The sequence below is a fragment of the Sinocyclocheilus anshuiensis genome, unplaced genomic scaffold (assembly GCF_001515605.1).
Source record: "Sinocyclocheilus anshuiensis isolate Anshui unplaced genomic scaffold, SAMN03320099.WGS_v1.1 scaffold944, whole genome shotgun sequence".
Lineage (NCBI taxonomy): Eukaryota > Metazoa > Chordata > Actinopteri > Cypriniformes > Cyprinidae > Sinocyclocheilus > Sinocyclocheilus anshuiensis.
The window spans coordinates 1,419,886-1,426,297 of record NW_015549559.1 but is presented as its reverse complement, the minus strand read 5'-3'; the positions used below and the strand labels follow the sequence as shown (position 1 = coordinate 1,426,297).

Here is a 6,412-nt window from a genome sequence, read left to right as displayed (position 1 = left end):
CATATTCATGTTTAAACCAGTTTTAACTTTAACTACCCCCACGAGTGCCATCTATTATTGCGTTGTTTATCTAAAAGTGCACTTTTCCTTGTTTTAAATCTAGCCAAAAAGCCATGGGTTGACTGTGAAACAGTAGAATTTAATTATATGCATTTATGGTGTAATTACAAAATTTCCGCTTCATGACCGTAATGCGGTCACTTTAATTCAGCACAGCAGAAATAGATTCCGTGCAATATGCACCACAGACGGAGTGTGTGAACCTGGCGTTACGTTTGTATACCCGCCCGGTCTGTTCTGTTCTCGTGCTCTATTTAGGCAGGCTGCATTCTGATTGGTTCGACACTATTGGATTATGGTTGCATTTGTTTTTTGTTTTCAAATTTTATCAGATTTCACGAGACTTTAGGAAGCTATATCCAGAGGCAGACAGAAAAACCTTTTGAAGACTGGGCTACAATTGCTGACCGAATTCTTGCCTATGCCCTGCGAGATGGAAAGGTGCATTTAGAGCTGGGTGACATGACTCCAAAGTAAGCTATTTCTTATAATATATCAATCTATTGTAACGAATCAGTCCACTGAAGGCAAGCGTAGTGAATATCAATAAATCATAGAATGTTTGCATATTTGTATTCTATAGGGTGAAAACGATTAAAAGTTACATTTCTGTTTTTAAATACATATTTAATTTGAGTTGTGAGATTTTGTGTCTAGCTATATATGCATGTCCCTGCCATGCATCAAGTATCCTGCAAAGAAATTTCAATAATGTAACATTTTTAACACAAATAAAATGGATATTGTAATGATAATCCACTGTAGGCGAGCGTAGTGAATCCAAGTACAGATTTTATTAAACAACGTGTAATCCAAAATGCAAACAAACGAAGACTTGACTTGAACAGACTAGACTTGACTATGACTTAAACACTCATCGACAGCAGGATAAATACATTCAATACACGACAAAGCACAAAGGCAACATGATGGCTACTTATAGCAAACAATCAGGGTCACATGACAAGAACCAACCAATGAGGAAACAACACACATGACTAGGACAACCACTCAGAACATGACACATGAACCAAAGAACCATTCAGAACATAACACACAGACAAGGGAATCACATGACAGAACAAGGACCATGACTAAACTCCAAAATAAAAGACATGAAAACATGAACAAGAAACACAACCCAAAACACCACATTACATCTATAAAAACAAAATTCAACTGTATTTGACAAATATTAACTGGTAAATAACAGTAATAACAGTAGCGGAACAGTGAACCGTGTCTACACCGGATGTGACACCGCCGTGTCGCAACAGGTTGAAGCCTCCTACACACCGGGACTATTATCGCGCGCACTTATCGCCGACGTTTTTTAGACGCGTCTTTTGTGTTCATACCCAAGCGATTTTCGCAGGCGATGAGCAGAGCGAACGTGCAAATTCACTCCCTGACATTAGATGGCGCTTAATGAAAAACAGAAATACCCCGGTACACATCGAATCCTATTTGATCTGCAATTCCTCTCCATAACAACTCCCTTTTATCGAGATGTTTGTAGTCGCTGTCGGGTTTGTCATAAAGCCCTTTGTGTTCAGACACCAATGAGACCAGCAGCTCTACATTCATCTTGCCTCGATGCATCTTCTTGGTCTACTTACTTCCTCTTTGTCGTTAGGTATCAATGTGTGCTCGGCAAGACCGTTTTGTGCTTGAGCGCCACCAAGTCTTGTTTTACTGTAACTTCAGCAGCTCCAGGCACGTGAACAAAAGCGCCAATCTCATTGGTCGGCCAGTTTTTAACGCGGCGTGTCAAACCAAAAAAACGAGCCCGAGGCGTTTTTTTTTTTAAATGACGCTTTTACACCTCGCGTTTTGCGCGTCGGTGTGCACACTCCCATTGGCGCCCTTTGTTTAGTCATGAGGCGTTAAATGTCGGCGATAATCGCGCGATATTCATCCCGGTGTGAACAAGCCTTGAGTCTGTCTAGTGTCTACACAGGACATTTGAACTCTGTGTCAGTACCTCATAAATAGAACGAGGCAGTTTACTGTCGGGGATTTGTCATGTCGTGCTGCATCCAGTGTAGTATCACTGATTATAATGAGTTTTATAGTATTTTGTCGCGCCGTGCAGCTCGCATCCTGTAGACAGGTCCTGTATTTTGCTTTCTTATTTAGGCTACTTTCTTGTTTAACTGTATTATTTCTTTGATATTTATTTTAGTGTTTTGCAGGCTGCGTATTCACTGTCCGAAGTGCTAAAATAAACACGAGCCGACGAGTTAAATCGGGTGTGTTAGATGAGTGAGAGAGTGATGGGCTGCTCCTGGACAGTTTTGAAAACCATTTCAGAGACATGTTCTTAAATGTGACTCATATAAAATATATTACATGCATGCACAGTTTTAAGGCAGCTTTAATCGCATTTTTGGTAACTTCATGACTTAACTGACCACGATATTGCATGTGGTAAAATCCGCGGTGGTAAAAATCTGCCACCGTCACAGCCCTACTACCCCATACCTAAACTTAATCACTACAACAACGTTAAAACACAAAAGTCGTAGTTAATAGTGAATATGTGGTCCCCATACTAAAGTGTTACCAATGCAGCTTTGTTGTTTACCATATCATTGAAAAACTTTTCACTAATGTTGGGCTGTTGCTTACCTGCCTGAAGCATTTAGGCCCTCCATAAACTAGCTCTAAAACTGCCACTAAATGGCTTATTATTATTATTACTGTTTGGTCTTTACTCCAGTATCCTTGCTGTTATTTATCCTCTTCCTCTCTGCTTTTCTTCGCTTGCTCTGTCTTGCCACTATTGTAGTTCCAAACTTATGTTCTTCTCGCATAACCTATATTCAGCACAAAAACTCTTAGTAGTTCTCATGAATTTAGAAACCTGATGTTGGTATCCTCAGTCAGTTTACCATAATAAAAAATATATATTGTTTACATGTAAAGGCTGCAATTTTTTTTATATTCTTTAAGATTAACCATGTTTAATTTCATCAGTCAACAGTATTTTGTCCTTCAAATTCCAGTGAACCATTTACAGTTTCAAAAACCTCGCCTTTGTTTCCCAGCATCACATACATGTAACTTATCTCATCAGCATGGGGACCATGGGGTGGGGGGCCTGCAGTGGTTGAATGGGGGTGAGGACTAATTTGCATATTCATGAAACTACATGTACAGGTGCACAGGCATATTTACATCCAAGCTATTTAAAGGAATGAAGAAATTTTCACAGGAAAAAGTGTTTCAATGTGTCGTTTTGATTATGAGATCAGTTTCACAGTTTGCACTGTATTATTATTATGGTTTAGATGCTAAAGGGGAGAGTGCTTTCAAAGTCCTGCCCACTCTGCTTCCCCCATCAATATACAAGAAAGGCGGAGAGGTCTCCAGACCCACAACCACGGAATCCCGGAAGTCATTCATTTACATACAACCTGTAAGTTTTGTTATACTTTTTCTACTCTAATAAGGGTAGATATATAGACGACCAGATTTTTTATGTTTTTAAAGAAGTCTCTTCTGCTCATCAGGCCTGCATTTATTTGATGCAAAGAACAGCAAAAACAGCAAAATTTTTAAATATTTTTACTGTTAAAATACCGTAACTTTTCTGTTTGAGTATATTTTAAAATGTAATTTATTCTTGTGATTTCAAAGCTGAATTTTTACCATCATTACTCCAGTCACATGATCCTTCAGAAATCATTCTAATATTATATATATATATATATACCGTGGATTCCGGACATCCGCCATCTTGGAGGACAACTGAGGGACTCATATGCATCTATTACAGAAGGTTCAAACGCTCACTGCTCCAGAAGGAAACACGATGCATTAAGAGCCGGGGGTGAATTTTTCTTATTTTGCCTAAATATACAGTTTGAGTTGAATTACTGAAATAAATTAACTTTTCCATGACATTCTACTTTATTGAGATGCACCTGTACACAAAAAATGCTGGAAAACCAATTAATTTGTGGATTGAGGATTTTTCTGAAGAACAGCAGGCAGTTTAACTGTTCAAGACAAATGACTCATGAGCAACTATCACTAAACAAAAAAACACAACTGTGGATCATTCAGGTAACAACACAGTATTAAGAATCAACAGGTTAATTTTTATAAATTCAACTATTATTTTCTCTAGTCTTGTGGACTATATGTAGCCTAAACATATTTTATGTGAAATATCTTATTCAGGTCAGTACTAAATAAACAATAACACACATTTTGTATGATCCTTCTTATTTTGGTAAAATAATTAACATTTTGCAGATTCTGAAAGGGGGATGTAAACGCTTGACCTCAACTGTATATGATTATATATGATTTCCATAAAATACACTTAACTTGTTAGTTATGTTGCAAGACTAAGTGTTGTATAATTAACAGGTGGGGACCAACATGGTGGAATATTTGCAAAATGCAGAGACCAGTGACGCATTCCTGCACATTTTGTGCCTTGAGGACGAGACAACGACATCCCAGACCTTCATCATTGTTTCGGGCTATGCCATTGAAACGGAATCATTACTTGAGGCTGTTGACCTTTGCTTCAAGTCCTTTTTCTGTTGATCTTTGTTTCAAGTCCTTTTTTTGTTGATGTGACCTTGATATTGCTAGTACCATTTACCACCAGTAGAGTCCCAGTATATTTGTACTGGGATAGATCACTTTAAGAAAAAAAATCCTCAAGCTGCCCTTTTCCACAAAACCCAAGCAAATCCAAGAACTATGAAGCCATAATATTATAACTTTGTGTCATTAATCAAAAATTTTCTCTTTTTAATCTAGATTTCTTTAAACTTGTTTTAAGCATCAGTTATTCTCTGCAAAGTCCTGCATTTTGTACCTGCACTTTCGCAAAAACATATGTATATTCACAGTTTTCTCATGAGACCAGATAGCAAATAGATGTCCATGAACTTCATTGTTTACTAATCCATATTTACTTCTATACAAAATCTAATCACACATACACAAAGTTTATTTTATTTTATTGTTTTGGTAATTGTATTGCTTCATTACTTGTAGTATCATCAATTCAGATTTAAGCTGGTGTCTCACTAGCCAACTCAACTTCTACCGACTGAAATCTCTCCCTCCTCTGACGAGGTCTGTCACACTCAACGATTAAGAATGGAACAGAGGTGAAAGATTTAACGACTGCCTCTGACATTTCTCTCCAATTCCCTGTCATGTACTGCAACACCCCATTTTGGCAGCAAATCAACGTGACACTCGCCAAAATAAGAACAGGAGCACTGCGAGAACGTGAACAAATGTGATGTGTGATTTAGGATGCAATTCATGGAGTGATTTAGCCCTGTGAGTGTGTGTGATGCTGTATTCATCTGCCCCTACAGATCATTACAGTTTTCCATAGTGCAGATCAATGGCAATGGGGCTTACGAGAAAAAATAAAGTATTATTTTAAAAAGTAAAGTGCTTTTTCATTGATTATTCCATGAAGCAATGTGAAAAACATTACACATTATCAAATAATACAATATAAAATTACTATTTTATAGTCATTGGTTTTAAGTTTAAGTTCTCTGAAACGCCTTTGGAGACGGCTTATGGTAGAGAAATGAACATTCAATTCACAGGCAACAGCTCTGGTGGACATTCCTGCAGTCAGCATGCCAATTGCACGCTTCCTCAAAACTTGCGACATCTGTGGCATTGTGCTGTGTGATAAAACTGCACATTTTAGAGTGGCCTTTTATTGTGGCCAGCCTAAGGCACACCTGTGCAATAATCATGCTGTCTAATCAGCATCTTGATATGCCACACCTGTGAGGTGGATGGATTATCTCGGCAAAGGAGAAGTGCTCACTAACACAGATTTAGACAGATTTGTGAACAACATTTGAGAGAAATAGGCCTTTTGTGTACATAGAAAAAGTCTTAGATCTTTGAGTTCAGCTCATCAAAAATGGGGGCAAAAACAAAAGTGTTGCGTTTATAATTTTGTTCTGTGTATATATACATATACATATATATATATATATATATATATATTTATTTATACACACACACACAGTGCTGCTTGAATGATTGTGAACACTTTAGAATTTTCTATATTTCTGCATTAATGTGACCCAAAATATCAGATTTTCACACAAATCCTTAAAGGGGTCATATGATGCGATTTCAATTTTTCCTTTCTATTTGAAGTGTTAGCAACACAAGCGATGCAACACAACGCTTAAAAAGACAGTATAAGTCATTATAATCAGTAATTATGTCCCCACTGGACGCAACAAATGCCTCGTTCGTAATGGGTTTTAATGTTTTTGTCTCGTCGCTCCGGCCGGACACGGCATCACAGTATGTGAGGGGCGTAACATTTCCGTCACAC

At 37.7% G+C, this 6,412-nt stretch overlaps 2 long non-coding RNA genes across 2 annotated transcripts in view; one reads left to right on the top strand and one right to left on the bottom strand.

Moving 5' to 3' along the window:
- LOC107657118 (uncharacterized) overlaps nt 1-428 on the top strand; it is a 3,383-nt gene extending 2,955 nt beyond the window's left edge. Inside the window, exon 3 of the long non-coding RNA XR_001630641.1 lies at nt 393-428. This is a non-coding gene — a long non-coding RNA (uncharacterized LOC107657118). The remainder of the gene's footprint in view (nt 1-392) is intronic.
- The window catches only part of LOC107657117 (uncharacterized), a 162,374-nt gene that overhangs the window by 106,071 nt on the left and 49,891 nt on the right, over nt 1-6,412 (bottom strand). The window lies entirely within an intron of this gene.